Below are 15890 nucleotides of genomic sequence, written 5' to 3' on the forward strand. Positions count from 1 at the left end.
TGCAGCATGGATCAGCTCTTCATTTCTTTTCATTGCCAGGTAATATTCCATTGTATGGATATACCATATTTATTTTCCCATTCAGCAGTTGGTGGAAATTTTAGTCATTACAGAAACGCAAATCAAAACCACAATGAGTTAACACGTCTTATCACTGGATGGCTATATTAAAAAGATAGACAAGAGAAAGTGCTGGGAAGATGTGGAAGAATTGGAACCCTTATACTTTGCTGGTATGAATATAAAATTGTGCAGCCACTTTGTAAAACAGTTGAACAGTTCTTCAAAATGTTAATTAGTGAGCTGCCATGTAACCCCCAATTCTACTCTTAATAGATGCTCAAGAAAAATGAAAACATATCTATATTACCGCAGCAATGTTTATACATTATGCATAATGGCCAGAATTTATTGCATACACTATTTTCACAAACACATTTCAAATATAAAAGTTGATCTGTCTAAATTCTATATAACTTATGGAACCTCTGGCATGAGAGAACATGTTTAGGGAAAGTTTTGGAGTGGGATACTGTGAGCACACGCCCCGGTTTAGGTTGTCAGTCTCCTGAGGAACAGACAGGTTTCCCTTTTGTGTGTTTTGTTTTGATTTTAGATATTTACATACAACTTTAGAATGTGTCGTTCACTTCTTTGTGCCTCTCTGTGCCTAGACAAGTGCCAGGCACACAGCAGTTTCTCAAAAAATGTTTGAAAAATTAATGACCTAAAGAAGTGAAAAGAAGAGCTGGAGCTGGATCCAGGGATAAAATCTTCAGGACTTTGGATTAAAATAGGAGAGTAAAATGGTTGGATTTGAGTTTCAGAAAGATTTCTCTGGTCCCAGTGTTGAGGACAGATTAGAGAAGGACAAAGGACAGAAGTAGAGATTTTATCCCATGCAGAGAAACTGAGAATCAGAACTAAACACAGGAGTTAAAGCAAAGAGGTAGTATTTAAGAGAGGAGGAGATTGAATCTGTGAAACTAAATGGCTTAGTGAGGATGAAAGCACCAAAAAGAAGGACCAAAGATGTTGTCCAGGTGATAGGATCAGATGATGGCCCAAAGGAAGCACCTTTTACCTGGGATAGGAACTTCCTTAAGTTGGGGGTTGGAGAAGAATAAGTTAAGTTTGGTGCCCGTGGAGGTTTCTGTGCCTGGATGATACTCAGTGATATGCCAGCAGGCAGGGGGAGTAAATAGGTCCAGACTTCAGGACAGGGACATGGCCTGACCATATAGATTGGGGAATCATCAATATGGGGATAGAAGCTTAAGCCTTGGGAGTGGATGCGCTTTCCAGGGAAAAAAGAATAAGAATGGAGCCCTAGGGAACAACAAAATGTAAGATGTAAATAAAAACCCTCACCATAACCAGAAAGACTGGGTTACTCAGAGAATCTGTTATTATTAATAAACATTCAACTGCCCCCTGTTACAGGTTAAATTGTGTGCCCCCAAACTGGCTATGTTGAAATCCTAACCCCTAGTACTTCAGAATGTGACCTTACTTGGAAATAGGGTCATTGGACATATACAGTTAGGATGAGGTCTTACTGAAGTAGGGTGGGCCCCTAATCCAATATATAACTGGTATCCTTATAAAAAGAATGCCATGTGAAAAACAGACACATACAAGGAGAATGTCATGCAAAGACTGGAGTTACGGACCACAAGCCAGGGAATGACCAGAAGCTAGGAGAGAGGCCTGGAACAGAACCTTCCCTAGTACCTTCAGAGGGAACATGGTTCCACTGACATCTTGCTCTCAAACTTCTAGCCTCCAAAACAATAAAACAATACATTTCTACTTTTTAACCCAGTTTATGGTACTTTATCATGACAGCCTTAGCAAACTCATAAAACCCCACCCCATGCAAAGTAAGTGAACATTCTCTTTATTACATCCTGACTTTGGGTGGCATACCCTCTCCTATAACGCCTGGCATTCTTCCTTTGATCTTTGCTCTCTGATTCTCAGAGGTTCCAGAAGGGTGACCATCACACTGATGTGCATTCTTCCCACGCACTCCAAGCCCTGAAAATCAAATTATCCTGGAACATCTCAACTACTTGATAACTTAGTTTTCCCCTGCTTGAAATGAGCCAGGAAACATCACTGTATCTGTTTACTCACTTTAAAACAAGTGGGTTAGATTGCAAGCTTATTGCCAACTCTAAATTTCTAAAGATAATTGGATTGAAAATAATTTGCAGAAAGGTGAGGATGAGAGTGCTAACCCTTCCCTCCCTTCTGTCTTCTCACTTGCCAAACAACCTGCGCTTCTCTCTGAGCAAAGGCACAAAACTTCCTTTGGACATTAGCAAACAAATTTTCATGATTTACTTTCTTCTAGGCCTTTTAAATATGAAGATCCCGTAACTGTAATAGACTGCATTAACATTATTTTTCCCTTTGTCCTATAACTATCACCTATAAGCTTCAAACTTTGTAGGTTAAACTTGATGACTTATAAAACCACATTTAAAAGACCACGATTCAAATCAACCCTGTAGACTGTAGTTATAAGTTGTTTTATTAATTTCACACCTCACAAAGCCTATCTGATTTTATTGTACCTTCTAATCCTATGTCTGCCAGCAAGATTAGATTATTCATCCTCTGCATTTGTGTCCTCTCCTTCTCTAACTATATAACTCTAACCTACAATTTCAAATTCAATTTCTTTTATAAAACCAAAACCACCTAGTCAAACAAAGAAAACCCCTTCATGCCATTCTGGCTTTTGAATCTGCAGCTCACCCTGGTGAATCCATAGCCCAGCACTAGACCAGTGGTGTTACCAGCATGTCTTACTTAAATACTGTTATCTAAATGTTATTGAAACTTTATCACATGCCAACTTGAGAAAAAATGTTGTGCATGTTTTTGAGATAACACAGCAATCACAAAGTTGGCTGAAGAATATATCTGGGAGTACTACTTTTTTTTTCTTGTCATTATGATAGCTGTGAAATGCAAAATTCATAAAAAATAGTAATATCATTCCATGAAGTCAAATTATATTTTTATTTTAGGCCTACTGGTAACAGAAAAGACAAAAAAATATATATATATATATGTTCTTTCTATTCTTGGCTTTGGTAAGAATTTTAAATATTTTATTTTAAAACCAAAACAAATAAAATCTTTGTTCTTTTATCCATGAAACACAATATAGGCTCTTAAAAAAAATAAGATATTTTTAATTGATTATTCAAAAGTCCAGTGTACAGTGTAAAACCTTTTCTTTTAACTAAGCATTTTTATATCTAAGAATGTATTTTATAGTTTAGTGGGATGGGATTCTTAAAGTATATGGCAATGATCTCTCCTTTCAAATAAAGAGGTGCCAGGGATATTAACTGAGAGTCCTTTATCAGTAGGAGTGTAATAAGATATGTATCTCAAAACAACTCTCTGTGGGTTTTGTTGTTTTACCCATTTTGTAGATAAATGAGTCGGGTGTATATCCCAAAGCTAGCAAGTGGAAGTTAAGACCATCCATATTTAAGTTAACCACAGCATCTTATTTCTGCTGGTCAGAAAAGAAGCCTTTAGCAAGCCATTTATATTAATGCAAAGAACAACTTCCTTTCCAAATAGTCTGAATTCAAATTTAGTAGATTCCAGATTAATTAGGTTTTACTTTACTATTTCTCCAGTTCTCTCTTATTGCAGGCTGGATTTCTTTTTAATTTTGAGTGCCAGGGACATCTATTCTAAGAAAAAGTTTGTCTCTGTCTCTCTGTTTCTGTTTTCCTTTCACATACACACATGCAGGCACACATATGTTATTACCCGTGTTTAGGAAACCGTAGACATTTTGCTGACTTCTACATAGATCAGTAGACTATAATGCGTATCTTTTTTTTTTTTTTTCCCTAACTGCGAAGGGCAAGATAGGGATATTAGTGGATTTATGGTGCCATCATGTGGTAATAGATAGATACTCATTTTATTTTTTACATCATTTTTAACTTAATGAAAGATTTCATATGTACTAAAAAGTACAGAAATAATACAAGTACTCATGTACTCAATATTTTATTATATTTACTTCAGACCCCTTTCTTAATTAAAGAAGTAATCCTTATAAATGCAGCCAGGTCAACCCTCCCCCTCTCCTATCCCTCCCTTCTCAGATGGAATAGCAGAATTCTGAGTATTTTGTTTTCTTCCCTATCGTCTATCTATCATCTATCTATCTATGTACCTATGTATCTATCTATCTATCATCTATCTATCTCTATCCATCCATCCATCTATGTATATTCATAATGGCTATAAACTATTATTTTGTGATTTGAATGATATACACACACATACACATAGATATCGATGATCATTTTAAATATATTCTCTTGCAATTTGGTTTTTCATTCAATGTTAGGGCTTTTGAAATTTTATGTTCTTGCTGGTTTGTTGTTGCGGGTGTTTTGCCTTACTGTGCTGACTAGTACTTCAGCCATGACCATGACGTTGAATAAATGTGCAGATGTTGAATAGAATAGATAGCAGACGGCTTTCTGTAGTGCTCCTGACATTAAGAGATTATTTCTGCTATTTTACCATTATGTATTATATTTGCTGTAGGTTTTGATAAATAGCATTTAACAGATTAAGAAAATGCCATTCTGCTTCATGTTGCTGAGTTTTATCTTAAACACATACTATTTAAAAAATGCTTTTTTATATATCTATCGAAACAAAGTCCAATGTGTTTCCTTTTTGAAAATTTTATGCACTTGAAATGAAGGGATATTTTATAACAGTCAGTTCAAGAGAATATTTAAGACATGACTTCTTACTTATCCATAGAATTCTTGCTCCATATACTTGTTAGGCTCAACTTAGAACTTGAGAATCATTTTGTACGGGCCATGATATGAGCCTTTTTCATTAATGGTGTCACAGTTGACCAAATTTGAATATGTAGGTTTCTGTTCACTTAATTTTTTATTTCTATATAAAAGATATTGCAAAGAAAATGTCCTTGGGATGATTCTCTTAGCTAGTCAATTAATCAGAAAAAGAGATCCATGCCCTATCAAGGCATTTCATCAATTCTATAAGTTCACCTTTGTAACTCCAAGCTCTTTAAGAAATAGTGATTTTGTTACCTCATATTTTCATATAGGATAGTGTCAGACACACTAGTAGCTGCTCTACAGATATCTGTGGAAAGAATAAATAAGCAGAACCAGGGAGGATCTTACCTTTATTATTATTGAGTTACTATTTCTTTTTTTTTCTTTGAGTTACTATTTCTGAGATCAACCTATCCTTTAAATTTCATTTGAACTCTCCTTAAACTTAACAATATAGCTTATATTTTGTTGGGTGTAAGTTAATTAAGTAGTGATACACAGAGTTATTGTTGCCAGAGAGAGGTTCAATACACAGGAAATACATGGCCTTATAGTATGTTTGGACTACAGGGAGATGAATCTTTAAAGATTTAAAGAACTAAACCTGGGGCGCCTGGGAGGCTCAGTTGGTTAAGCGACTGCCTTCGGCTCAGGTCAGGATCCTGGAGTCCTGGGATCGAGTCCCGCATCGGGCTCCCTGCTCGGCAGGGAGTCTGCTTCGTCCTCTGACCCTATCCCCTCTCATGTGTTCTCTCTCTCTCATTCTCTCTCTCTCAAATAAATAAATAAAATCTTTAAAAAAAAAAAAGAACTAAACCTGGAACTGAAATTCTGAGAAGGCAAAAGATACTATTAAAATATTAACCAGTAGGGGCATCTGGGTGGTTCAGATGGTTAAGCATCTGCCTTCTGCTCAGGTCATGATCTCCAGATGCTGGGATCGAGTCCCACATTGGGCTCCTTGCTCAGCGGGGAGTCTACTTCTCCCTCTGCCTCTGCTTGTGCTCTCTCTGCCTCTCTGTCTCTCTCTATCTCTCAAATAAATAAATAAATCTTAAAAAAATAAATAAGATAAAATATTACCAGTAAAATTTTATAAAGAAACAAAAAAGAACTTCTAACGGACATCATCGCTGAAATTTAAAACTCAATAAATAGCATATGTTTTAAGTAGATACTGTTGAAGAGAAGAATGATGACCTGAAAGACAAATAGAAAGAAATTAACTAGAATACATGACATAGAGAAAAAGAGATGGGAAATATGAAAAGGAGTTAAGACAGATGAAGTACAAAATAAGAAGGTCCAACATAAATTTTATAAGACCACTGATAAGAAAGAACTGAGAAAAAAGTGTAAGGCAATATCTTAAGAAATGTCAACTGAAAACTTTCCAGACTAGATGACATAAATAAACTCTCAGCTTCAGGGCTCCTGGGTGGCTCAGATGGTTAAGCCTCTGCTTTCGGCTCGGGTCGTGATCCCAGGGTCCTGGGATCGAGCCTCACATTGGGCTCCCTGCTTGGCAGGGAGCCTGCTTCTCCCTCTCCCTCTGCTGTTCCCCCTGCTTGTGCTCTCTCACTCTCTCTGTCAAATAAATAAAATCTTCTAAAAAATAAAATAATAAACTCTCAGCTTTAAGAGCATATTCCAAGCTAAAACACAAACAAACAAACAACATATTTTAAAATTCCCACCTAATGGGCAAATTTTATCAGAACTGTAGAACTGCCCCCACAGATGTCACCAAAATGATGACTTAGGAAACACTTCTTCAGCCTTCAATAATTAGACATCTATCCATTAATAAAAACAGATCTGGGGGCACTCTCACGTCCACTTAAGAAACTCGAGAAACACGTGAAATAAAAAAACAAATAAATAAAATAAAATAAAATAAAAAACACCTGAGAATAATTGCACAAGAAGAGAAGGAAGACAGCTTCATTTCAGCTGCATCATCCCATCCCCCAAGCTGTCATTGTTCAGTCTTAAGATGGAATTTCCCAGCTAGAAAGAGATACCCTTGCCAGAAAGAGAACACAGTGGGTGAGCAACCAGCTTCTCCAGCTTTTGGGGGCACCACACAGAAATTCTGCTTCAGTTTCACCTCACCCGGACCAGCAAAGCTGAGACCTAGAGAGGTGAGCGAGAACAAGGAAGAAAAGCAGGGGTTACCAATAGCAGCCGTGCAGCAGAAGCAATCATGGTTCACAGAGACCTGCTCTGCAGAAAACTCATCGGATTTTGCCATTGATGAAACCACTGACTGGCGCAGCTGCCACATATCTCTAGCATATTTTATTGGCCTTTTACCCTCACAGATATTTGCATGGGTGGATGCCAGCTGTGAGTCCCTCCCCATCCCCGACAGAGCTCAGCAACTGCACTGGCAGCCGGCTCAGGCCTCTATAGCTGTGCAAGTGCAAGACGCCAGCCACCTGAGTCCCTCCTGAACCGCACCAGATCCTAGAAACCTCACCAGCAGCCAGCTCAGTCCTTAGCACCAGCATGAGGGCGAGACGCCAGCCTAGATGTCCCCCTCCAAGCTCGGCCCCACCACTGTGTGCACACTTGGGGCTAGCACTCCAGCTGTGCCCCTGCATGTCACTGCCTGACACCCATCATTGGCCTCCGGTGCGTTGTGCATGCTCGGGAGGAGAGTGAGCAGTCACTGGAGAGCACAGACAGCCCGGGCCTCCGCAGCCGCATGGTGGCCCAGATCAAGCCCTGTCTTCTGTGTCTGGTCTACACCACTCCCCTAAGGAAAAGTTATCCCCTTTGGGTACATAAATCAGAAAATGGCATGGGGCTACATACCAGGATTAGGCTCAGTGAGCAGAACATGACCTGGATTGCACTCCCTGTCCGTCTCTCTGTGGGCATGAACCGCATGTTCCTGTAAGCTGTGATGCCACTGAGAGGGATAAGGCAGCTGGTGAGAGGGACAAGGGAAATCCTTCAGTAGACCAAACTGTCTGCTCATGAGAGTCTAACAAGGGCAATTTTGTTTCTTTAAATGAAAAAGGTAATAAAGTTATAAGAGTACAAGCCAGACATCTCCTGGGACTTAAACACTTTATGCTTTTAAAAGAAATTAGAATTACAATTGATTTGAGACTAAAATTACACTGACACATTGAGTCAGGGTAGCAAATCAGCTGAGTGGCTCAAGACCCTTCTTGAACACTTTGTGTTTCTGCAAGTGGCTCTCACAGAGCTTACAGATCTCCAGATGGCACTTTTGGAAGATCTTTCTTGTTGTCACAACGATGTGACATTCTACTGGCATTTAACAGTCACTGAACAGAGAGGCTAGACTATTTCCATAAATGGACAGGACTAGAAAATGGAAGAATTGTCCTAAGTTCCAGACAAAACTCAAAAGTCTATGAGACATTCTGTAGCTGAAAATCTGCTTATGTTTTTCTGAGTTTAGAAATTCTCTCCATTTTATATGTAAATACAAAGTATTTTTGCATGATTTCAATTAAGATACACTAAATTTCTGAAAATGTAACAACCAAACAATTTTAAGGGAAGAGCATACATTTTTTAGTAGATCTTTAGCAAAATTGGTTCATACTAACATATTGGAGACACTGATGTAATTAGAATGCAGTAGTATCAGGCTGCATTAGCTTTGCCTTCATAGGTTTACTGCATTATATTACTTGAAAACTTATATTGCAATACATTTTTTAAAAGTCACTTTTCTTTATGTCTACTCTAGAATGCAGTTATGGAATTACATTGATTTTTTTCTAAAGTTATATCTGTAGGTAGGTTATGTTATCTATAATTTCCATTTAAATAACAAAAGTTATCACAAAGTATTTGTGTGTTAATTATGTTATAGGCTCTTGTTAAATAATGCTAACTTATTACACAGTATTAGCTAAGTTGTTTCAAAATTTTATTTTGTTACAAGAGAGGGGCTTTGAATCTGGTGGGAAGAACCATGTTATGTCATCTCAACATCATCTATATTCCTTTAGTTTTGAGATCATTGTCACACACAATCTGTGGCATATTTTGGTGTATTTGCCTTGGTAACATAGGTCTATCCTATCATCACATGAGTCCACCCTTCCCTGTGCCTTCTCCTTTTTTTTGTATCTTACCTCCTAAGTAGGGCATTCACCCAGTCACTTTTTTTTAAAGATTTTATTTATTTATTTGAAGAAAGAGACAGTGAGAGAAGGAATACAAGCAGGGGAAGTGGGAAAGGGAGAAGCAGGTTTCCGGTGGAGCAGGGAGCCTGATGCAGAGCTCGATCCCAGTACCCAGTCATTTATTTTTAATACAAGAAACTTTCTTATGAGCTTAGAATATATATGATTGGGCAGGGGCTTTGTGGGGATGTGTGTGCTTTACAATCATCTGGACTCAATTCCTGACCCACTTCAGAGAGGTGTCCCCAGCGAGCAACCACAAAGATGTCATCTACCTTCTGGGTGGCACCCGAATTCAGGAATGGCAATAGCCCCAATTCCCTCATTTCAGTTTCTTATGGTTTTACTTATCCCTCGCCCTCTATCCACAAATGCCTTAGCCTCCACCATTCACACACATCAAAGGGCACAGAAGCACAGACAGAATTCTCACTCTAGCCCAGAACAGAATTGCATTTCCTGTACATCCTTGGGTTAAACATGTATGCTTGACTCATAATGAACTTAAACTAAAAAAAATACAACCCAGTTACATGAAAATGTTATTGAATAGAAGTTTTTAAAAATCATTACTTACTGCATATTTCCCTTCTAGAACTTAGTTGATTTTATTTTATTTTTTCAGAAAGATACAAAAATATTACCACCAGAGAGCACCACAGTTCTTTAATATTTTCACACACCAGTTTTATTGATCCCTACTTTTAGGAGTGAAGTTAAATAATAGCAACCATAATTTAAACTGAATTTGGAAAATTCTTTTGCTCCATTTTTGCTCTTTGTCTATTAAAAATATCCAAAAACATATCAATTTTTTCTAAAAATGAGACATGAAAACATTTTAAAAACATGTTTTAGACACCATGATAACATAAAGTTTTAGAATAGTTTTGCTTTAAATTGATACTGTTCTCATTCAATGTTAATTATGTTTTACCTCTTAAGTAAGTTCATATACCATCTATTTTCTGATTCTCAAGCAGTGTTTGTGCTAATGATTTTTAGGTCTAGTTAGTATGAAACAATGACTTTATTCAATTTATGAATCTTGAGAATTGCTGATGTGTCTTTGAATACCATTTTAGAATTGTGCCACTCCTTTACTGAGCAAGCATTTATGCTTATCCTTCTCCTTGTTCTCATCTGCAAACTCAATAGATTATATCTAAGGCCACTTTCAGCTCTAATGTTTTATGACTTTATACCAACATATCAGAATATACTAGCTGGAAAAAAAAAAAAGAATATACCAGCCGGAGGGTATCGCTTCAGTGACACAAAACATGAACAATGTGTGCTATGAGTCAAATTTGACTATATAATTATGTCCTCTTTCATAATTCTGATGTTGCTTTTAGAATAAAGTATATGTGGCTGGGTTCCCATAAAAAGGAACTTTCTTTTTCTCTGGTTGGATTCAGAAACCAACATGTGGGAATGTTGTAGGCTTGGGCTCTTGGGAGATGATTTTAATTTCCTCTGGCATGGACCCACCTTGCTCTTGGGAACTCACAGGATGCCATCTTGGTTCCACAGATATAAGCAGGTCCCCATCCTGATCGTGAGCCTATGCCTGGGTGAGACCTGCTTCCGAGCACCAAATGAACTGATCAGAAAGTTCTAAGAGTTGAAGTCCAGGAACGTCTGGAATGAGATGCATGCCCCTGTCAGAACATGAAACCAGCCTGCGTGAGTCAGGGGACAGAGCAACTCCATGACAGACTGTCCTGATTTTAGTAAGTAGGCTGATCTTTTCTACTGGTGGAAGGAAAACTTGGAGAATACAAATGCCTTCAATATTAAACAGAGCAGTTCAAAGTCATATTAATTTGGTCATTAAAAGGAATATGGCCTTATTTGTACCTTAACCATATTTACAATGTTTATAACCAAAGCTTAGAAAAAGTTACAAGACCACCACATTTTTAGTACATATATTAGAGTTCCTTCATCCTGTGAGTGTTCACACTGGATTGAAATATGCCGGAGTCAATGATTCCATTGTTTAATACATACTTTGTATTCCATTTTCTGAAATGGCCAACAACACAATAGTGTGTTTTTAATCAGACTTTATGTTTAGTCAAGAATGCTATAATGAGTATGCTAATCAAGCTTATTCAGAAGGCATTGCTCAAATAACATTCTATTATATCCAAAAGACAAACACAGCCTTATGTGATGAATATAAGGTGTCTCTGAAGATATACAAAATAATCCAGCTCTAGTTTTGAAAATTATGACTTGAAATAAAAATACTTTGAAAATACCCCTTATTACAACTCTTCTAGATCAGGCCCTGAAAATAAATAAAGTAATCTATTGTTTGTTTGTTTTTTTCCCTATAGAAATTCCTTTAAAAATTCAAAATTTTTCTTTATTTGATTTTGGTAGGGGAAGCAAAATTGTAAAGGGGTACAAGAAAAGGCAGATTTTGATATGACAGAATTGCAAATGGTTTAATTTAAAATATAAGAAGACATGATATAACCATGAAGGGGCCCTCTTCCATGATAGCCCTAAATTATATGTGTAGGATTTTAAATTGTGTGGCATATTTATGTTTTAGAAAGCTGTACTTTGGGGAAAAAAATGTGGACATATTATTAACACATATAAGCCTCTGTTTCCTTATTTGATTCTGGTGTTGATTAAATCAAAAGGGGGGAAGACAGTTCTTTCCTACTATAGTTGAACTACTGTCTCACAAACTGTTCTTCTGAACAAGACTTCCAGTGAGTGTGAGTGGGTTTTCTATTAAAAAAAAAAAAAATTCTGTGCTCAAATAAGTTTGGATATGCCTGCATAACATATATCCCTCCTACAGATTCACAATGAACATTATTATTTAAGGACTCTGAGAAATTCTGGAGCAAAGAGAACTTCTGGAACTTTTTAATATAATTTCTCAAGCCTATATGACCACAGCTCCGAGCATGTTAAAGAACAAGCATCCACAGAACACAGTTGGGAAATGCTACCCTACATATATAAGAGTATGGTGGAATAACTATCACTCCAAAGACACCAACAAACATTTTAGTAGAGTTGCAGAAATTGTATTTTTGCAGAGTAGATTTGCAGGATTTGTATTACTAATAAAGACTATACCTAGACACAAATAGACCTCAGCTGTATTTGTGTAATCATAATGAACTTATATTTTAATATTTTGTACAATAATAAATTATACCTTTCTCTTTCTAATGTATCAAGGAATTCCTAAAGATTTTAACTTCTCAGCTGGAAGGTAGGAGAAATTAAAAACAAGGTCTGAAAATTTTACATAAAAAAAAAAGACAATTCAGGAGGATAGATGGCCGGGGTGAGGGGGGGCCTCTGTGACAAGTGATAGAGCAGCGGAGCACAAAATCAGAACTTTTAGAAGTCTGCTCTGCTGAGGGATGTCACTCCAGTGGCTAAGCGGGGGGTGGAACCCTTGTGGGACAGTGTGGTCTCAGGAAGCTCGGGGTCACAGAAAGACCAGGGGTGCCTGAGTGTGGCAGAGCTCCCAGGTATCAGAGCGGGGAAGCCGGCTGCAGAGATGGAGCCAAGGTGCAGGCTCTCAGCTCGGGGTTGCCATAAACCATGATCCACGGCACAGTCAGGCCACTGCTCCTCAGGCAGGGACCCAACAAGCAGCAGATCCGGGGAGACTCCCCATCCTCCCCCCGGGAGGAGCGGCACAGATGTGCACCACAGGGATCTGCTGGATTTGGAGACTCCACACCAAGTCAGGTGCCAGAGATAGAAACGCTCGGTCACAGGCCAGGTGAGCACGGAGGGCGGCCGGAGACCAGGGAGATGGGAATGACTGACTGCTTTTCTCTGGGGGCGCACTGAGGAGCGGGGCCCTGAGTTCTCAGCTCCTTCGAGACGGACATTGGGAGGCCGCCATTTTCACTCTCGTCCTCCAAAGCTGTACAGAAAGCTTGCAGGGAACAAAAGCTCCCGAAAGCAAACCTGAGCAGATTACTTAGCCCGGACCAGGCAAGGGTGGGGCAATTCCGCCTCTGGCAAAGACATTTGGGAACCACGGCAACAGGCTCTTCCCACAGAAGATCAGCAAGAACAGCCAGCCAAGACCAAGTTTACCGATCAATGAGAACGGCCATGGCCTTTTTACCATGATTCTTTAATCTTTCAAAATTAATTTTTTTAACTCTTTTTTTTTTAATTTTTCCTTTTTTCAACCAACATCTGATCAATCCCTTTTTTAAAAAAATTTTTTATTTTTTCATTTTTGGAGTCATATTCCATCCTTTCATAGTAGTTACCCTTATTTTTGGCATATATATATAAGTTGTTCTCTCTTTAAAAGTTTGAGATACAGTTTCTTCTAACAGATCAAAATATACCCTAAATCTCTAGTGTATGGCTTTGTTCTAGTCTCCTGCCTGATCACATTCTCTCCCTTTTTTATTTTTTTAATCCTCTTCATTCTTTTTTAAACCAACTTCATATCAATTCCTTTTATAAAATCTTCTATAATTTTCATCTTTACAGTCATATTCCATCCCTTCATCATATTATCCCTTATTTTTGTACATACATAAGTTTTTCTTTCTTTAAAATTTTGGGAGGCACTTTCTTCTAACAGACCAAAATACGCCCCAAATCTAGTGTGTGGCTCTGATCTATGCACCAGCCTGATCATATCTGATCACATTCTGTTTTTCTTTTTATTTTGCTTTTGTTTGCTTTTATCTTTTTCTTATTTTTTTTTCTTTTTCATTTTTCTTTCTTTATCTTTCTTTTCCCCCCTGCTTCAGGTCTTTTCTGATTTGTTTACTGTATATTTTCTGGGGACGTTGTTATCCTGTTAGCTTTTTGTTCTCTCATTCATCTATTCTCCTCTGGACAAAATGACAAGATGGAAAAAATCACCTCAACAAAAAGAACAAGAGGCAGTACCCGCTGCCAGGGACCTAAACAATAGGGACATTAGTACGATGTCAGATCTAGAGTTCAGAATCATCACTTGAAAGATACTAGCTGGGCTTGAAAAAAGCATGGAAGTTATTAGAGAAACCCTTTCTGGAGAAATAAAAGAACTAAAATCTAACCAAGTCAAAATCAAAAAGGCTATTAATGAGGTGCAATCAAAAATGGAGGCTCTAACTGCTAGGGTAAAAGAGGCAGAAGAAAGAATTAGTGATATAGAAGACCAAATGATGGAAAATAAAGAAGCTGAGAAAAAGAGAGATAAACAACTACCGGAGCACAAGGGCAGAATTTGAGAGATAAGTGGTATGATAAGATGAAACAACATTAGAATAATTGGGATTCCAGAAGAAGAAGAAAAAGAGAGAGGGGCAGAAGTTGTATTGGAGCAAATTATAGCAGAGAACTTCCCTAATTTGGGGAAGGAAACAGGCATCAAAATCCAGGAGGCACAGAGAACCCCCCTCAAAATCAATAAAAATAGATCAACACCCTGCATGTAACAGTAAAACTTATGAGTCTCAGAGACAGAGAGAAAATCCTGAAAGCAGCTTGAGAGAAGGGATCTGTAACCTACAATGGCAGAAACATTAGATTGGCAACAGACCTATCCACAGAGACCTGGCAGGCCAGAAAGGACTGGCAGGATATATTCAGAGCAATAAATGAGAAAAATATGCAGCCAAGAATACTATATCCAGCTAGGCTGTCATTGAAAATAGAAAGAGAGATAAAAAGATTCCAGGACAAACAAAAACTAAAGGAATTTGCAAACACAAAACCAGCCCTACAAGAAATCTTGAAAGGGGTCCTCTAAGCAAAGAGAGACCCTAAAAGCAACATAGACCAGAAAGGGTCACAGACAATATACCGTAAGAGTCACCTTACAGGCAATACAATGGCACTAAATTCCTATCTTTCAATATTTACCCTGAATGTAAATGGGCTAAACGCCCCAATCAAAAGATACAGTCTATCAGATTGGATAAAAAAACAAGACCCATTGATATGCTGTCTGCAAGAGACTCATTTTAGAAACAAAGACACCCCCAGATTGAAAGTGAGGGGGTGGAAAACCATTTACCATGGTAATGGACACCAAAAGAAAGCTGGGGTGGCAATCCTTACATCAGACAAATTAGATTTTAAACCAAAGACTGTAATAAGAGATGAGGAAGGACACTCTATCCTACTTAAAGGGTCTATCCAACAAGAAGATCTAACAATTGTAAATATCTATGCCCCTAGCATGGGAGCAGCCAATTATATAAGCCAATTAATAATAAAAGCAAAGAAACACATTGGCAACAATACAATAATAGTAGGGGACATTAACACCCCCCTGACAGAAATGGACAGATCATCTAAGCAAAAGATCAACAAGGAAATAAAGACTTTAAATAACACACTGGACCAAATGGACTTCACAGATATATTCAGAACATTCCATCCCAAAGCAACAGAATACACATTCTTCTCTAGTGCTCATGGAACATTCTCCAGAATAGATCACATCCCTAGGTTCCAAATCAGGTCTCAACTGGTACTAAAAGTTTGGGATCATTCCCTGCATATTTTCAGACCACAATGCTTTGAAACTAGAACTCAATCACAAGAAGAAAGTCGGAAAGAACTAAAATATATGTAGGCTAAAGAGCATCCTACTAAAGAATGAATGGGTCAACCAGGAAATTAAAGAAGAATTAAAAAAATTCATGGGAACAAATGAAAATGAAAACACAACTATTCAAAATCTTTGGGATGCAGCAAAGGCAGTCCTAAGAGGAATGTATATAGCAACAAAAGCCTTTCTCAAGAAACCAGAAAGGTCTCAAGTGCACAACGTAACCCTACACCTAAAGGAGCTGGAGAAAGAACAGCAAATAAAGCCTAAACC

The sequence above is a fragment of the Leptonychotes weddellii genome, chromosome 3 (genome assembly GCF_054177405.1).
Source record: "Leptonychotes weddellii isolate Sample4059 chromosome 3, ASM5417740v2, whole genome shotgun sequence".
NCBI lineage: Eukaryota > Metazoa > Chordata > Mammalia > Carnivora > Phocidae > Leptonychotes > Leptonychotes weddellii.